This window comes from Cervus elaphus, chromosome 25 (assembly GCF_910594005.1).
Source record: "Cervus elaphus chromosome 25, mCerEla1.1, whole genome shotgun sequence".
NCBI lineage: Eukaryota > Metazoa > Chordata > Mammalia > Artiodactyla > Cervidae > Cervus > Cervus elaphus.
This window is the reverse complement of record NC_057839.1, coordinates 15645922-15664776: the sequence shown is the minus strand read 5'-3', so window position 1 is coordinate 15664776 and position 18855 is coordinate 15645922.

Below are 18855 nucleotides of genomic sequence, written 5' to 3'. Positions count from 1 at the left end.
AAGCAAACCCAGACTGATGACAAGCACCGTGCTTTAAAGAAGATATGCATCTTAGTGTCATGAAGAGGTCTTAGACTGAAAGAAGGTCTACTTCAAAGTCTCAGATCCATCGTTCATCAATGGAGCAAAGCTGGGCAAGGCATTTAACTTTTCTGAGTCTATTTCCCATCTGAATAATAGAACAAGAATTCCAATTCCTGTTCTGCCAATATCACAGGGTAATTATGAGGATCAAATGGGATCATTTATGTGAAAATGCTTTCTTAACCTCAAAGTTCTACATAAATGTGAAGAATGTGAGGCAAAAACTCCTCTGAGTAACCAATTCCAATGTCATGTAAATATCACTCTCAGGAAATTGTCTCCTGCCCCAGAGACATTCAAAAGGCATATTATACTTGCCTTCTTAAAGAAAGGTTTGATGGCTCAGTTAAGACCATAAGATTTTGTCATTTTCTGAGGCCACACTATTTGCATATGATTTGCATGTGTTTGCATAATGGAGTCTAAAGACTCTCTGCAAGTGTATGAAAGAAAATAAATGAATACGAGTGACCTTCTGCCACAGCATTCAAATCAAATATTCAGGGCATAATACCCTGAAATATGAAATAGATTAAAATTTAAACTATTGCAAACAGATAGGAAGATAGGTTTTAGAGCTTGGAGGCAAGAATGAAACCCTTATTTGGTCTCAGGTTGTAAAGAACCACATACTCTTAAAGGTCACCCTATTCAAATGATTTTCATGCCTGAATTTTCTCCTCCACACCCCTTACCCCACCCCTTTCTGTGGACAAAACATACACACTACAGTATCTTCCTGTCTTTTCTGAAGTTTCTCTGGTGACAGAAAGCTTACTATCCCCCGACAAATTGTTTTGGCATATTTTGACTGTTTAAAGGGTTTTATCTTATACTGACCTACCAAAGTCTTTCTTTCCTCTTATCTTCTCATAATTGACCTTGTTTCCTCAGGCCGGGAAGACAAGTTCAAGCCCTTTTACTACTTGTCTGTCCTTCAAGTATTTGAATATAGTCATCATGTCCCTGAACTGTCCCCTTTCTAGGTTAAAAATATCATTCCTTCAACTGTATCACAAGTTCATGCATTACAGTCCCTAACAGTCTATATATATGAATATTTTCCAAATCTCCCAAGAAAGGCACTAACTTGAATTCTGGTCCTAGCTTTGCCATTAACTAGTTATGCATTTGGGAAAGTCTCTCTGTCTAAATTTCCTTATCAGTAAAATGATGGGGCTGGACTATTTATAAGGCATTTCTCCATCTGAAAAATCCTATCATTCTATTTCCAAATAAAGATTTCATTTTACTTATTTAACAGTCATTGGCCTGAGCCAATAAAAAAGAGTTACACTGGCTTTTTGTTGACAATTGCTCTTTCTTTACTAATGTAGGTAGGTGGTCTTAACCCTTCTGAGAAAATATAAAAAATAGAGAGGTTTGGCTGGAGCTATGCACATCATGACTGCAAACTCAATTTATTCACAATGCCTTTGAGGGATAGACTGCCATCACCTGTTATAAGGACCAGTACTTGCAGAGATATGGAGAGCGATATGAGAAGATGAAAAAAGGCACAGGTAACTCATTTATTTCTATGGGTTGATACCCATGTCAGTGGAGAAACAACAGATCTGTGGACTGTAGAAATTTTCATAAAATTCAAGTACCCTTATACCACATATTTACATGTAAACCCCAAACCATTCTTTGTTGTTATTGTATTGTGTCTTGTTTTCCACCTGATTTCCATGAAGTTCATCCCTTGGGTCAGCTGTCACCCTATGGGTAACTCCCCACTTTTATGTCTGGGAGGCCCGTGTACTCACTTTTGTGTGTTTCAAGGCAATTATAGTCTGGGAAAGCATGTGGAGTTCTTATATACCTTGTCTGGCTGTTTCTACCCTTTCTTAGCAATGACTAGGGCTAATTGCTTTTTTCCAAGGGTGTGCAAACCAAAACATGCTTTTGTGATTCAATTTTAGCAAAGAACTAGATGTTTAACATCCGTTTCAGCTTATGGGTACCAGTTGGTATTAAATCTTAATTTTTTTTTCTCCGTCTTGTACATTTGGTTTTTGTTCTGCTTTTTGGGTCACGCCTGCTTTCCCCTCTGTCTCCAGATGGTTAAATCTACTGGCATATAAAATTCTTCTTTAACTTGACTATTTAAATGCATTTTATGGTCAGTTTTACTCCTTATCAAAATATTTCTCCATATTTATTTGTGTTACCAAGGTCTTATGACACATGGTTCAGAGTCATAATGGTTGTAAGTTGCCCCCTTTGTCTCTGAGAGTGTGAACAGAGCCCGCAAGCCTGTGTGTCATTCTGCTTGGCTGCTACCTTTGCAGTTGACGGCTCTTGGGAGGTCCCCAGACCAGAAAGAGCAGGCAATGCTCGTGGGCCTCTTCCACCTGGAGAGGCGACATGGCTCTTCTTAAGTCCTGCTCGAGTCCAAGCTCAGTTGTGCCGGTGGCTTCAATATGCCAGCCTTGATCCTGCTGCACCAGGCTCTTTCTCTGCCATGGAAGCTGATGTTACCATTGCCACAACCGTGAAAGCAAGCATAGTGTCTTCCATGGCATTGCCAACTCCCCTCCATCACAAAAAAATGCTCTAAGACTTTTCACATCTCGGAGCCCAAGGCTTCTTGGCTTGGCACTCAGGGAAAGGGGGAGTTCTTCTTGCCCCAGAATTTCTCTCTCCCAGAGATGATCAATATTGGAAGTACCTACTCCAGGGGGCCGTTACAACAATTAAAAAACTCTCTGATTTGGTATTTCTCCAAAACCAGATTTCACTATTCCTTGGTCACCCAGTTATGCACAAGTGGTTCTGGAAATATGTGTAACATAATAGACTATTTGTTCAGCTTTAACTTCTAATTAATGGTGAGTGCCATTTACTAACTTCTCTTTCACCTGTTGTATTTTATAAAGGCAGGAATTTTAAAGGCATCTTTACAGCTTTTCTCTTAAGCTTTAAATGAATATGATATTAATAGGCAATGAAATGTGGGGACTAGAGCACAGGTCAGGGAATTGGAATTCTCAGATAAACACTCTGAAATAAAAGTGGTCCTAATAGTGGTCCATTAACATAAAAAAATTTAAAGCTAAAAATAAGCTTTAAAATAACTTAATCCAACCATGCCATTTTTTTTTCTTTTAAGAATGTAAAAGAAAACATGAGTCTGGCATTCTCAAGAGTTGAGATTATTCATATTATTATTAAGTCATTGACTTTTAGGTCTTCTGGAACATTTTCCACATCCTGTCCCTTGAGACGCATTTTACTGTGAGTGTAGTAGTAGTTGAAGTTCCCACAGCCCTTGAGAGTGAAGCATGGAAGGAAAGGAGTTTGTAAAACAGCAAGAGATAGGCCACAATTTCTGTAAATTGGTGCTATGGCCTCCTTTCTTCACCATGGCGGTCCTTGGCGTGTCCTGTCAGCCTGACCGGAAGCGTTTGCTGGGGGCGAGATGATGGTGGTCGGAGGGGAGCGTGTTCATTCCTCTGCTCCACATGTGGCACTGATTTCCTCATGTGAGCACAGGATCTGTAGCACGTAGGAGTGTGTGCAGCACAGAGGAGTTCAACAGCCTTTTTCATCCTCAGACACAGCTACTGATGTGACCTTGGACAAGCCATTGCCCTTCTAGAGTCTCAGCTTCTGTAAAAGAGAAATACTGTCTGCCCTGCTTCTGTCTCAGGGATGCTTGTGAAAGAAAGGTAACCCGTAAAGGACTATAAAGGATTACTTATTTTTTCTGGTCTAAAGCTTATGCATCGTCCCTTGCCCTTATGCAAGTTTGTGTTTTTAAGAAGCACTGCCGAAGAAGGCAAAGTAGAGCTAGGAACAAAAATTAGCAAGACTACAGTCATCTCAAACACCTGTGAGTCACTGGTTCCAGGACCCCAAGGGAAAGCAACATCCGCAGATGCTCAAGTCTCACATAAAATGGTGTCAGATTTGCATAGAACCTATGACATCCTCCTGTATACTTTAAATTATCTCTAGATTAATTATAATGCCTGTCAGTTCAGTTCAGTGGCTCAGTCATGTCTGACTCTTTACAACCCCATGGACTACAGCATGCCAGTCTTTCCTGTCCTTCACTGTGTCCTGGAGTTTACTCAAACTCATGTCCATTGAGTCAATGACGCCATTCAACCCCTCTCATCCTCTGTCACCCCCTTCTCCTCCTGCCCTCAATCTTTCCCAGCATCAGGGTCTTTTCCAATGAGTTGGTTCTTCACATCAGGTGGCCAAAGTATTGAAGTTTTAACTTCAGCATCAGTTCTAACAATGAATATTCAGGGTTGATTTCTTTTAGTATTGACTGGTTTGATCTCCTTGCTGTTCAAGGGACTCTCAAGAGTCTTCTCCAGCACCAGACTGTGAAAGCATCAATTCTTCAGTGCTAAGCCTTCTTTATGGTCCAACTCTCACATCCTTACATGACTAACCATAGCTTTGACCATTCGGACCTTTGTCGACAAAGTCATGTGCCTGCTTCTTAATATTCTGTGTTTGTCAGCTTTTCTTTCAAGGAGCAAGTATTTATTAATTTCATGGCTGCAGTCACTGTCCCCAGTGATTTTGGAGTCCAAGAAAATAAAGTCTGTCACTGTTTCCATTGTTTCCCCATCTATTTGTCATGAAGTGATGGCACCAGATGCCATGATCTTAGTTTTCTGAATGTTGAGTTTTAAGCCAGGTTTTCACTCTCCTCTTTCACCTTCATCAAGAGGCTATTTAGTTCCTCTTCACTTTCTGCCATTAGCGTGGTATTGTCTGCATATCTGAGGTTATTGATACTTCTCCTGGCAATCTTGATTCCAGCTTGAGCTTCATCCAGCCTGGCATTTTTCATGATGTACTCTACATAGAAGTTAAATAAGCAGGGTGACTATATACAACCTCGACGTACTCCTTTTCCAATTTGGAACTAGTCCATTGTTTAAAGTCTGATTCTAACTCTTTCTTCTTGACGTCCATACAGGTTTCTCAGGAGGCAGGTAAGGTGGTCTGGTATTCCCATCTCTTTTAAGATTTTCCCATCATTTGTTGTGATCTACACAGTCACAGGCTTTATCATAGTCAATGAAGTAGATGTTTTTCTGGAATTCCCTTGCTTTTTCTCTGACCCAATGGATGATGGCAATTTGATCTCTGGTTCCTGTTCCTTTTCTAAATCCAGCTTGTATGTCTGGAAGTTCTTGGTTCATGTACTGTTGGAGCCTAGCTTGAAGGATTTTGAACATTACCTTGGTGGCTCAGATGGTAAAGAAACCACCTGCAATGTGGGAGACCTGGGTTCGATCCTTGGGTTTGGAAGATCCCCTGGAGATGGGACTGGCTACCCACTCTAGTATTCTGGCCTGGAGAATTCCATGGACAGAAGAGCCTGGCAGGTTACAGGCCACGGGGTTGCAAAGAGCTGGACACGACTGAGCAACTTTCACTCACTCTCTTGCTAGCATGTGAAATGCGTGCAATCGTGCACCAGTTTGAACATTCTGTGGCATTGCTCTTCTTTGGGATTGGGATGAAAACTAACTTTTTCCAGTCCTGTGGTCACTGCTGAATTTTCCATGTAAATGTTGTGTAACAATTGCTGCTGTGTGGCAAATTCAAGTTGTGCTTTCTGGAATTTTCTAGAATTTTTTCCCAAATATTTCCCATCCATGGTTGGTTGAATCCATGAATGCAGTACCTGTGGATATGGGGTGGGGTTGGGGGGGGTGGGGGCATCTTTATGGTAAAGAATCTACCTACAATGTAGGAGACCCAGTTTTGATCCCTGGGTTGGGAAGATCCCCTGGAGAAGGGAATGGCAACCCACTCCAGCATTGTCTGGAGAATTCCATGGACAGAGGAGCCTGCTGGGATACAGTCCATGGGGTCGCAAAGAGTCAGACATGACTGAGTGACTGAGCGCGCACAGGGAACATTTACCAGGTTCTTGTACTTTTGTAAGCACTTGGTGTGCATGATCTCATGAATCTTCAAAGCAACTTGTTGCAGTAGGTCTTCTTGTTATCCCAGGCTTACAGGAGAGTAAACTGAAGTCAGGGTGGCTTAAGGATATTCACAAGGTCACACGTCAGAAAGTGGAGGAGCCAGGTCTCCTACCTAGATCTTGGGTCCAGTCACGATCTCGCCCCTCAACACTTCCTCTCCAGAAATTCTGTTGCTGTAGTGAAAAAAAATCCCAGAACCCCAGCCACATGGCAGGAAATTTGCCTGGCGCTGTGTCCCAGGCACTCAGGTTTGCAACTGGGCCCTCTCAGCCTGCCGTCTTCAGGGACTCTTTCTGGCACTGTTTAACAACCCCATTTTCATAGAATGGAGAGGGTATTTGGAAGAGATGTCAGCCTTAGAAATTTAATCAGCTGAGCTGAAAGCAATCAAGATGCCATCTGGACAGACTCTGACTTCCTGCCCAGAAGATAAAGACATCTGGACTTAGTAAATGCTAAGGACGTGCTGACTTGGTCCCCAGGCCCATGGTCCACTCCTCGTGTTGTGCAGATGCGTTTTCTTAATTGTGCAGAACACACAGCTCTGAGCTGCTGCTGGGGCCACCGAGTGCCTGATGCTCTCGGCCACCTTGGGCGTTCCTGTTCACCTCCAGTGACCTCTGTGAGCCGTGGTGTCTTTCTAGTGCTAAGGAGATGACTGACTGCAAAGGCCCCCGTAAATAGTCCCCTTTAATGATGGAGCAGGAGGTGGCTGCCCAGGCCCAATTTATCACTGTAATTAGAGTCCATCATGACCACTGATTGTTAAGTAGGGCTGAGAGGAAATGTTTGTACATACAAAGAAGCTAATTAAGGTGGCTCATTGGGTTTGCATACCCATCTAGGCCGCTTCCTCCTGTGAGGGAAGCTCTTTCTAGTCCTGGGAGTTCTTGAACCAACCTGTGGAGGACAAAGGGCTTTGGGGAAGAGCTGAGGAACAAGGGGTAAAAGGTTAAGATTCTGCACAGAGAGTTTTTAATGTGGCAACCTCTGGAAATGGTTTCTAAATGCATTTCTAGAAATAGCTTGAATCTCACACACTAGCTTATGTCTGTTTTAAAGCAAAGCAATTCTCTCAATAAGCTGCCGAATTTAGCACAGCTGGAACCAAACTCTTCTCCTTCCTCTTCCCCCAGAGAGGTGCCATTTGCCCCAAGTAGACTCCTGAAATCCCAATGCCCCAAAATGGCAGTAATACAACCTACTCCAAATACTTCTCTTAGTTCCATATAGTTGGAACATATTGAAAGCTTTGGGGTTTGGAGGGAAGATTTGCGAGTGGGGGTGCAATTGACATTTGAGAGTTTTAAATTTCAAAATCATAAAAATATTGTGTCTATAAATGGTTACCAAGTTACTATTGTTTCTGACTTAAACACCAAATCAAATCGACCCCAGTGGTAGGAATGTGTCTGTTCAGATGGAGATAACTAGAGAAGTGGTCCAAACCTTATCATCTTACTGGCCTCTGTGCTCAGGAAAAATCCTCTTCTTTCTTCTTTGCTCTCTTATAGGCTGCATGTCTTTTCTTGCTTGTTTTGCATTTCACTTCTGTTGCATTTCCTTTCTGAAAATCTTTTTCTTGTCAGGTCTCTGTCTTTTGCTGGCATTTGGTTCTTGCTTCAGTTGTGTGTCTGTGTAAGGTTTTCCCCTCTGATTTTCATATTTTATTTTTGAGCCTCACCTTTAGCCATGGCCAGTCATAATCCTACCATGTCCTTTGTCCCTCACTTGTCAAAATTTGTTTTCTGTAGGATCATTGTATCTCTTGGTCTCTGGAAGTGCCCAAGCAACATGCATTTGTCCTTTCCCCTTAGAACTTTGTTTTGTGGGTGCCTGAACAATAGTAGATGGTTCACTTCTGACTGGGGGCCAATCTAGCTTTTGGCCTTTTTTTTTTTTTGAATGTGATGCAAATATGTGGATTCCTTGGGGGAAGACAACAGGAAGCCAAGAACTGGGGTGTCTTGAGATTTTCAGCAAGGGAGAGAAAATCCATTTTGTATTGCTGAATATATTATGACAAGTCTCACCATAAATTAGCATGAGGTTGAGAGCAAAATCTCTACCTGGAGAGTCAATCAATACTGGCTAAGTATGGGAAAATTTTAAGATTGTAGCTTCAATTCTAGCAGAATCTTCCTCTTTAGAACACAATCTGTTCCTGTTTTACTCTGTTAATACCAAACAAAAACAAGAAGAAGAAGAAAGAGGAAATTCTAAAACTTCCTTTCTACTTTCTAAATATGGTTGAATTCACTTTAAGCAAATCAAGCATAAAAATTTAAATTTTATGTAGGACTGATAAAAATACAACCATTTATTTTATCAAAGAAGTCAGTTTGTGACTGCTCTGCGTTGTAGAATTCCTGCAACCAAATCTTATGCAGTCTATGATCAGATTTTTCAAAATGTAATTACACATATATCTGCCATGAAAAATGAGGCTGATCTGTAGCTTTTAAATACATGCACATTCATTATTCAAGAGCCAATGAGAAACTAAACAAATGACAAAAAAGTTTGCTTTACGTAAGTAGATAAGGTCCTAATCAACGTTGAAATTGAGCTACCTGAAGCTGTGTGTATGTGTGTTTTTTGCGAAAAAAACTACAGCCTTGGTGGGACAGTGAAGTTTTGGGGTGTCTGGAGAAGTTGGCTGTGATGTCAGAATTCTGTTCTCATACGGGAAATGAGAGAACACCACCACACTCAAGACCACGGACAGGTTATAAAGCATCTGCTGGCTCTGGGGTCTCAGGCTCTGTTTTTCTGTGGGAAGGGATGGGAAGCTAGATACCTGGAGGGTCAGATGTGTCTTTGTCAGGAGGTGGCCCATTTCCACTCTAGAATTCTACCAGGAAAAGAGCCTGGTTCATCATTCTAGAATGGACGTAAATACCTTTTGTTGAGTGGTCACTTTTTTCTTTATAATTTCATCTGAAAATTTGGAACTCAAAGTTGTTTTTTGTCTTTGTTTTAAAATTACAACTTAGAGTCCCAACTACTTACCATCTTCATAAGAAATTGAGAAAAAAGTTCTCCTTTTTACCTAGAGAAAATAATAATAATAATATTTAGCACACAGTGCTTATTGTTTATCGCCAGGTACTATTCTATGTAAGTTAGAGACTTTAACTCATTTAATCTGTATGACTATACTCTGTCATCTCTGGGTAAAGAAACACAAGGAAGCTAAATAATTTGTTCAAGGTCATTTGGTTCTGTGGCTAAGGTAGGGCTTGACCCCCTGGGAGTGTGACACCAGATAAAACAGGACACTGACAGGGAAAGCTGAAGATGTGAAAAGCGTAAGAGCCACTTGTTTCCCTTAAAGCTTTGAAGAATACTTGGCAGCCTTTCTCCTCCTCCTCCCCGCCCCGAACCTCAGTCTGAACCTGCTTCTTAGGACAGAGTGCATACTGAGCCCAGTGCCCCTGGAGCAGGGATGGATCCATCTTTAGAAATGAGGGATTGTGTGCGCAGGAAGCTCTGGGCGAGATTTGAGAGACTACCCAGTCATCCTGTCCCTAGGACTTGGTCCCACTCTCCCTTTGGGATAGAAACAAAAACTGTTTCCAGCTAAGAATCCAGCTAGTAGTTAACTGCTACTGGTGGTAATTTTGCAAATGTTAACCCTGCCACCTAGTGACCATTTTCTGAATGTCACATGGAGATTGCCACAAAGAACATCCTGTGTGCACCTCAGCTTGGCAACCACCTTTCCTGACAGCTGAGACTTTGTCCTGCTTAGAGGCCCTGGGTGGCACTGAACCGCTGACATGCCATTACTGTTTTAGGGCTGCGGCAGTCATACAGAATACGAGCTGGGCTGTCATTTCCTCCTCTGTTTCCTCACAAATGATAAGGTGCTCTCGAATGTCTCAAGAATGTCCTCCGTGCTCAGTACTGTGATGGAAGGAGGTGACTTCTGTCCCTACAAAGGTCCAAGTCCCCACTATCCCTTGTGCTTGATTCTATTACAGCTCTTGAATCTTCTGTTCACTCCTGTGCTCCTTTCCTCCATTGAATTATGAAATCTGTGAGGCCCGGGACAACGTCTTGCTTATATTTTATCTCACAGCCTGGTTTGGTGTCTGTCTGATGAATGCCAGTTGAATGAGTAGATGGAAGGTACAGTTATAAATCAGGGCTTCCACGGTGGCTCAGACGGTAAAGAATCTGCCTGCAATGTAGGAGACCCGGGTTTGATTCCTAGGTCAGTAAGATCCCCTGGAGAAGGGAAAAGCTACCCCCTCCAGTAATCTGGCCTGGAGAATTCCATGGACTGTATAGTCCATGGGGTCACAAAGAGTTGGACATGACTGAGTGACTTTCACAACCTCACAACCTCTAGAGAAACAATAGTGTGTGTGTGTGTGTGTGTGTGTGTGTGTGTGTGTGTGTGTGTGTGTGTGTGTGTGTGTGTGTGTGTGTGTGTGTGCATGAGTTTTATTATAAGGAACTGGCTCATGTAGCAATGGAGGGTGAGAAGTTCTGCAGCCATCAGGCTAGAGGCTCAGGAGGGTGCACGCTATAAATTCTAATCTAGGGGCAGGAGAAGATGACTGCTTTGGTTCAAATAGTTAGGCAGGAGACGTTTCCTCTCTTTCAGACTTTTTGTTCTATTCAGGTCTCCAATTTATTGGATGAGGAACATCCACATTAGGGAGGACAGTCTGCTTTACTCAGTCCACTGATTCAAACAAATCTCATCAGGAAACACACTCACAGACACACCCAGAATGATTTTCGACCAAATGTCTGGATATCCCGCGGCCCAGTCAAATCAACACATAATTATCACACTTGGCTTGTGGCCACATCATTCCAGCTTTCAAGGTCAGCATCTTCAAATCCCTTTGTCCCATCTTCACATTGCCTTCTTGTGTTTTTATATGTGTTTTAATCTCCCTTTGCTTCCCTCTTATAAGGATACATGTGATTGCATTTAGGGCCCATCTAGATAATCCAGAATAATCTCATGTCCTCAAGATCCTTAAAATAATCATACCCATAAATGCCTTTTCCAGATAAGGTAGCATTTATGGGTTCCAGAGTTTAAAACATGGATATCTTTAGAGGGTCCATTATTAAGTATCCTAAACTAACTCATACAAAGGGCTCCTTACTCCAGAAATTAAACCAAAAATTCAGGACTCACCTTTGTCAATAAAATTCTCCCCAACCTCATTTAATCCACTGACAACACCTATATTTTCCATCTTCTAAATAATCTTGAATCAGTTCAGCTCTTTCCATTTCTTCTTTTACCAACCTAATCCCAAATAGAATGTCTTTTCTGGATTCTTTTAATAGTACACTTATGTCAATTGTAATTATCTCTTTATTTGCAGAGTTATTTGTTGAATATCTGTCTCCAGTCACTAAATTGTAAGATCCTTGAAGGTAGGACCATATATGTTTTGATTACCATGATATTTTAGACCTCAGCATAGTGCTTTGTTTGTATAGATTCACTGTGTGTGGGTATGTGTGTGTGTGTATATGTGTGTGCGTACAGTCGTGTCCTACTCTTTGCTATCCCATGGATTCTAGCCCGCCAGGCTCCTCTGTCCATGGGATTATCCTGGAAAGAACACTGGAGTGGGTTGCAATTTCCTTCTTCAGGGGATATTCCTCACCCAGGGATCAAACCCATGCAGGTGAACTCTTTACCACTGAGCACCAGGGAAGCCCCACTGATGAGCTGCTCAGTAAACATGTATCCCATGTATGATGGATGGATGGTACCTATCCTGCCATGGCGGAGCTACTAGTCTGGTAAAGAGGCCATTCAGTGACTTTGACTGTAAACCATTTCACTTCCTCATTTAAACTATTTGCATTGAGAGCCATCTGTAAGACAGACGTTCTAGTAGGCTCAAAGAATTAACATTATTACCCATTAACAAACTACATAAAACTCCTTGCTCTTATGGAACTTCGCGTTTTAGTGTGAGGAAAGACAAATAGAAAGCATAATATATGTAAAACAAATGAATTCTATATATGTATATGTGCCTGTATATCACATTAGACAGTGTTAAATGACATGAAAAAAATAAGAGCAGTTCAAAGGGGATTTGTACACCTTTGTAATTTTGGACAGGGGAGAGCTTTCTGAGAATTTCACATTTGAGAAGAGATCTGAGGGAGTTGAGGGGTGAGTCATGACTATATCTGGGGAAAGATCTTCCCAGATTTAGGGAAGTGCATTTAAGGAGGTCTCTGAGGGTGTCTTGGTTAGGTCAAGGAGGATGAAGTGTCCAGTGTGGCTGGAGTGAGTAAGTGAGGCTGAGATCAGGAGGAGATGCGGGCTAAGGAACCATGGAAACAGCCTGCACAGAAGCTAATAAGACAGTGGGAGGACTTTGGCTTTTCCTCCGAGTAAAATGGGGATCCACTGGAGGGTTTCCAGATGAGGAGGGACACTTTCTGACTTAAAGATTAAAAGTATCTCTCTGGCTGCTGTGTGGACAGCAGGGCAGCAGGGTGGAAGCAAGAACCCTGGGAAAGTTATTACAGTAATTGAAGTGTTACATGGTGTGGCTTGGACCAGAGTGCTACATAGTAGCAGAAGTGGAAAGAATTGCGCAGAATTTTCAAAGTAGGACCAATAGGATTTCCTGATAGATTGGGTATGAGGTGGGGGCGCGAGAGAGGGGTCAAGAATAATGCCCAGGATTTTGGCCAGAGCAACTGCAAGCTAGACTAAATTCAGTTTTGTCTGGAACTCCTACCCCAAACATCTTAATTCCCTAAAGTCACTGGAACGGCCCAGCAGCCCTGAACTGTGCAGACAGCTGCTCCGAGTTGTCATCCATCCTTCCCTGGAGTGTCTGATCCCTCCCCTAAATGGACGCCCCCTTCTCTCTCACATCTGTGCCCAGAAACTTGCTCACTTTGCCTTCGGCTCGATGTCAGCCCTCAGCCTTTATCCCCTCCATGACACGTAGTCCCAGCGAGTCCTGGGCTTTCCTCTAGAGATTGGTCTGAGCCTAAGTACACTGTTCGAGGTATCCTTCCGACCCTAGCCTTTTGTTCACACTCCGGACTCGAGTTGGGCTGGTTATTATTTTTTCTCACAGAAGTTTCTCGTCATTCTAGTCCAGAGCAGTTGAGGTCATTCAATAGCCCCCTGTTGGCCTCGGGGGCCTGGCCAAGGGCCACTTTAGGTAACAGTGCCTTTTATTCAACTTCTTCCTGAGTTTTTAGTATTCTAGTTGACTGGGGCTTTGGGCTGGGCTATATGACTGGCTCGATGGAAAGGCCAGTCCATTAAGAAGCGGTAGCTGTTACGAAAGACGGTTCACCCCCCCTGCGTGGACAGTTATGCCGGCACGGGTATCGGGTGCTGCAGGGCTTTGGGGAATGTCTGGAAAGTCAGTGGCAGAACAGTTGTCTGCGGCTGGCCTGCTCTGACCCAGTCTCTCACCCCACATAAGCCTCTCGGCGAGTAACATGAAAGGGTCAGGCATCTCATGTTTCTCCCCTTGATGAGAATCAGGGCAGCAGTGTGATGGCATTTCTACCCACCGTCCGTTGCTGGGAGACCCGGCTCGTGTGTGCGCGCTGTGTCCTTCAGTCCATACACCTACGTGTACTTGGAAAGCAAAGTTTCTTGGGGGGATGGAACGTAAATGGACTCTCAGCTCTTTCTTAAGGAGTTGCAGTCACCAACCAGCTCCCCCCTAAAAGCCAGCTCTCTGAAGCCCACAGACGCCCACATACACTCGCCATCCTCATGGTCTCGCCCTTCCGGCTCCCTGCCCCCTCCCCCACTGGGGGCTGGCCCGCCGTGGTGCATGCTGGGTGGGCTGTCAGCGCCGCAGAAGCGAAGGGCTCATCGGGTATGGGAACGAAGCGGCCGAAGTGCTGCAGGCCTCCCCGTGGGGAACTGAAAATGGTGTAAATGCGGGCTGTGGGGTGGGTGTGGTTTCTGCAGAGTTTTTGAACAAAGTCGCCCAAACTGAAAACTGCTTTTAGGGGAGCAAAGACTTCTCTGGTGGTCTCCTAAGGCCCCTCCAACTCGCCGCCGAGCCCTGGTGCTGTTAATTTCTTAATATGCACCTCCTGTGAGATCTGTTCTAATTAGAGGGCTCAGTAGAAGAGGTTGCGGGCAGGAGCTGAAGGCCGAAGACCCCACATTACCTTCTAGAAACACCTCGTGACGAGGTGCGTAACTAAATCAGCTTGGGCAAAACTTGGGGGTGCTGATTCAACACAGCTCAGAGTACACGGGGGAATTTATCTTTCATTGCCATGTAACCAAATGAAAGGGCAAGAAGCTACTTTTTTTCAGTTTTCTGAAAGGGGCTGCAAAAAACACGTTAGGAAGCCTTCACTCTTGCACGTGTTGTTTGGACTAGGTGGGATCAGAGGAAGGGGGGTGTGGCTTCGCCGAGGGGAGCTGAGCTCTGGTGGCAGCGTGAGAGGTGACAGCCGTCTGCTGGAGCCTGTCTCTGGAATGTGAGTGGAAAGAAGCACTTCTGAGCCTTCCTCCTGCAGAACTGCAGCTTTTTTTTTGCATGTGTGCTCCTAGGGTCTAACTGGTATGAATTTTAGAATCTTGGGATGTCCTCTGCTAGGTACCATGTAAAGGGTCATTTATTCAGCATTGACTGTGGGTCAAGTACAGTTCCAAAGGCTTTCCATGTATGAGGCTTACAAGCTTCTGTGTGTTTACAAGTAGCAAATATCGTTAAGAACAAAAACCAAGTGGCCTACTAGTGTGCATTGAGTTCTTTTGTTCTTATACAAAAGTGATTGTCTTTTGCATATATTTGCAAGCAAAGGGAAAACTTCTAGAAGGGTACCCAGAGAAATGACATGGCAGTTTTCTTTAGGAGACTGAGAGAAGCCTCAACTAGGGAAGTATGATGTGGGAGGGATATTTTTCATTTAGTACACTTTTGTTCTGTTTGAATTCTTTTAACCATGTGGGATGTATTCCTGTTTCAATTTTAAAAATACTCATTTTTAAAGAGAATGAAATGAAAACGCTGTAACTCAAAACAACCTTGTGGATCAGATGCCTTGGGCTGAATCCTAGAGGACAAGTCCAGAGTAACACAGTGGACAGAGGACCAGGGAACAGGGTGGAGGAGGGACCTTTGAGGAGATCTGTTTTGCCACAGACAAGCTTGCTATATTGGTGACTGAACGACAGCTCTAATCTCAAATTGAAAGAACTGGAAATGGCAGTTAAAGTTCACCTGATGTGAACTCGTATCAAACTAAAGTAAGAAATATAAAGTTGCACCTGTAACTTGCCCTCTATGCCACTGTATTATCATTCTAATCCCCAGTTACCTGAGCCAGATAGGCAAGGGGTCCTCACTCCCATACTAAGTTCCTTCCCAGCTGGTGAAAAACTATAATGTGATTGTTGTTACTGTTACAGGCAGTCAGGAAACTGGCCCAGTCATCTGGTCCTCAAATAGGGAGCCAGAAGTCACTGCTATCATTGTGAGGGGTCCAAGACAAATGAGACCCCAAACCTGCCATGCCAAGGAATCCCGCATCTTACAGAGATAAGGCATGACCCATGAACCTTAAATAGAGGCTCCACTGTGTAAAGACCATCAGAGGAATAGATCCAGGGTTACAGGACTTCAGGGAAGAGGATGACACTAGCCAGGAGGTAGTCCAAACGATTATAAAGGACTTTGCTTGGCACTTAGGATATTTGCAGAGGGAAGGAAGTGGAGGAGAAGCAGGCTGAAAGTATCAGGGAGGGTCCTGGGTTCCATTCTGGGTAAGCAACAGGTACCAATTTAGTTCTGAGCACAGGATTGGCCAGAACTTGAGTCCTTCAGGAAGATGAATGGGGCAGCAGAGTGGAGGTAAAGAGATGAAGGACCTAGGCCTGGGAGATGGGTTTGCAGGCTCCGGGATTAGTCCTTCAGCTGAGAGAGCTAATGAGAGTCAAGGAGAAAGAAGAAGTGGAGACATTCATGACCGATTCTGCAAAGGACACAGAAAAGAAGTGATGATTGATTGGGGAGCCCAACTGATGGAGTTTTGAGGCTGATTGGCTCAGAGGAAAGGGATAGAAGAAGTAGAATTGGTGGCACCAATGCTAAGGAAGAGGATGAGTCAGCACAGCATATTTTGGGAGTGTGGTACCCATGTACAGAAGTCTGAGGCTGGAGCTCAGGAGGGAAGCTGGAGATTTTTGTGGGGAGTGAGCTTTGTAGTGGAAGTAGTTGACTCCCAGATACTAGATGATTTTGCAATTAGGGGTTTTTGAAGGAAAATAAAATGATCAAGTCAGATAAGCTAAAGAAAGGCAATGGCAGAACAATAAGCAAAGAGTGGAGTCACCGAATTTTGGTTATTGCAGTTTAACACAGCAGTTTATGATACCAACCCCCTGTCCCCCCCCCCCCCAAACACACACAAAAAGGTGAAGAAAATTAGATGAGAAAGGCCATTGTTTATAGCAGCTATGTGGTCACTGATGACTTTTTAAGAGAACTGTTCTTAGATATAAGGCGTGTGTATTGTTAGTTGCTCAGTCATGTCCAACTCTTTGCAACCCCATGGACTGGGGCCGCCAGGCTCCTCTGTCCACGGAATTCTCCAGACAAGAATACCAGAGTGGGTTGCCACTCCCTTCTGCAGGGGATCTTCCTGACCCAGGGATTGAACCCGGGTCTCCTGCATTGTGGGCAGATTCTTTACTGTGGCCACCAGTGATTTAAAGCATAGTTTGCAAATTTCATGGTTATAGGCTGAATCCAGAAGAGGTATTTTATTTCATTCTCAGTGTTTAAAAAATCAAATTACTGGCTAATATTTAGAAATTGTTGTTTCACTTAAAAATCCCAAATTCTAAACCTACATGATCTAGCCAACCAGAGCCCTCATGCCTCTTGGTTGGATGATGGCTGGATGTTGGCCCTGTGTCTAGAACATGGAGTGGGGAGTATGAGAGGTGGCCATAGGCTGGTGGGAATCTCTTGGCAGTCTCCAGGTTCCCCCAGCTACACCCAGCCTCAGTCTGCCATTTCTGCTGTCAGTGTGTTTGCACTTGGTTAAGGCGTGTGCAAGGCTTCCCAGACGGCACTGGTAGTAAAGAACCAGCCTGCCAATGCAGGAGATGTAAGAGACTCAGGTTCGATCCCTGGGTCAGGAAGATCCCCTGGAGGAGGGCATGGCAGTCCACTCCAGTAATCTTCCTGGAGAATCCCCATGAACAGAATCCCCATGGACTGGCGGGCTACAGTCCATAGGGTCACAAAGAGTCAGACATGACTGAAGTGACTTAGCGTGCAAGGCATGTGAAACTGACGAGGAAATAGAAGTCATTTACTCTTTCAAGTAGACCACTCCTTCGAAAGCTTGGAGATGACATGCTGAAGAGAAAAGGATGCTTAATCAGGGTGCTCAGGAGAAGGATGGGTGTGTTAGGGTGATGGAGACTCATGCTCCACTTGGTGTTACCCAAGAAGAAAAACTGAAATAAACAATAAGAGACTGAAGAGATAGGAGAGGAAGTGATTGATAAAACCAAAATTATATGTGGGAACTGAGGAATAAGCAAGATTGGAAAGAAAAGGAGCCTCTCTACTATTGAAATAGGAGAAGCCACATACAGAAATAGCAGGGAGGAGAGGAGGGAGTCTGGAAGAAGAGCTGGGATTCATGTTATGTGTGGGTGGGCTAATAAAACGGGGCTGAGTTCAGGGCCAGACCGGCAAGTGGGCGGGACTGGAGGGGCAGAGAGGGGTGATTCTCAGGGCAGGGAAATAGTTTGGCAGTCTTCAAGTGGTTATTCCTTAAATATTTGTCCAGTAGTCATGTTTTTGAAATGGCAAAGGGAAGCTGATTTTCTCTTTTAAAATTACATGCCTATGTTTATATTTAGAAATTGGAGTTCATTACAGGCCCATATGTACCATAACATTTACACTTAGTTGAAATTATCTCACTTCACAAATTTTCTGTAGTGATAGCTACTCTTATTTACTAAGTATAGGAAAGACTACATTAATAGTAGGAAAATATTGTTCAAAATGGATTTAAAGGTTTCTTTTTCTGACTTACATTATGGTAAAACACATCTCATTTTTCTTTAGTTCTCTTTTACTCTGTCCTTTTTTTGAGATTTTATTTTTTTCCCCTGAGCCAGACAACTTCATAGAAGTCTTAGGTCAGTGCTTCAAACTGAGATAACCACGTGAATCACTTGACTGATAAATACTACAATCTGCATCCTGCAGTTTCAGCATTCCGTTGGTCACTTGGTGCTGGCCTCAGCTGTTCTGTCAGCTGATCTCAAGATCTGTGGCTCTTTCGGCAAACCATCTAACTTGTTAACGTGAACTGTAGCGAACAGGCAGTGCCTTACGTGTGCTTTAACACAGTATACATGTTGGTGTATACATGAGCTGCCCTGGTGGCCCAGCGGTAAAGAATCTGCCTGCCAGGGCATGAGATGCAGGTTGGATTCCTGGGTTGGGAAGATCCCCTGGGGCAGGAAATGGCAACCCATTCCAGTATTCTTGCTTGAAAAATCCCATGGACATAGGAATCTGGCAGGCTATAGTCCATGGGGTTGCAAGGAGTTGGACATGACTAAGCGACTAAACAGCAAGAATAGCGTGTTGTTGAGAGTCAGGAGTGGGCTTCTCTCTGGCCAGTTATGTGAAAAGTTTCATGCAGAAAGCTGAATTCACTGGCATCGTGTTGCAGACTTATTCTTGTGTTGGTTCAGTGCACTTTCCTGATGAATTGGTACCTGTAATAGGCGCTTGGTTCTTCTTGTGGATTTGGGTAGGATTTAGGCTGC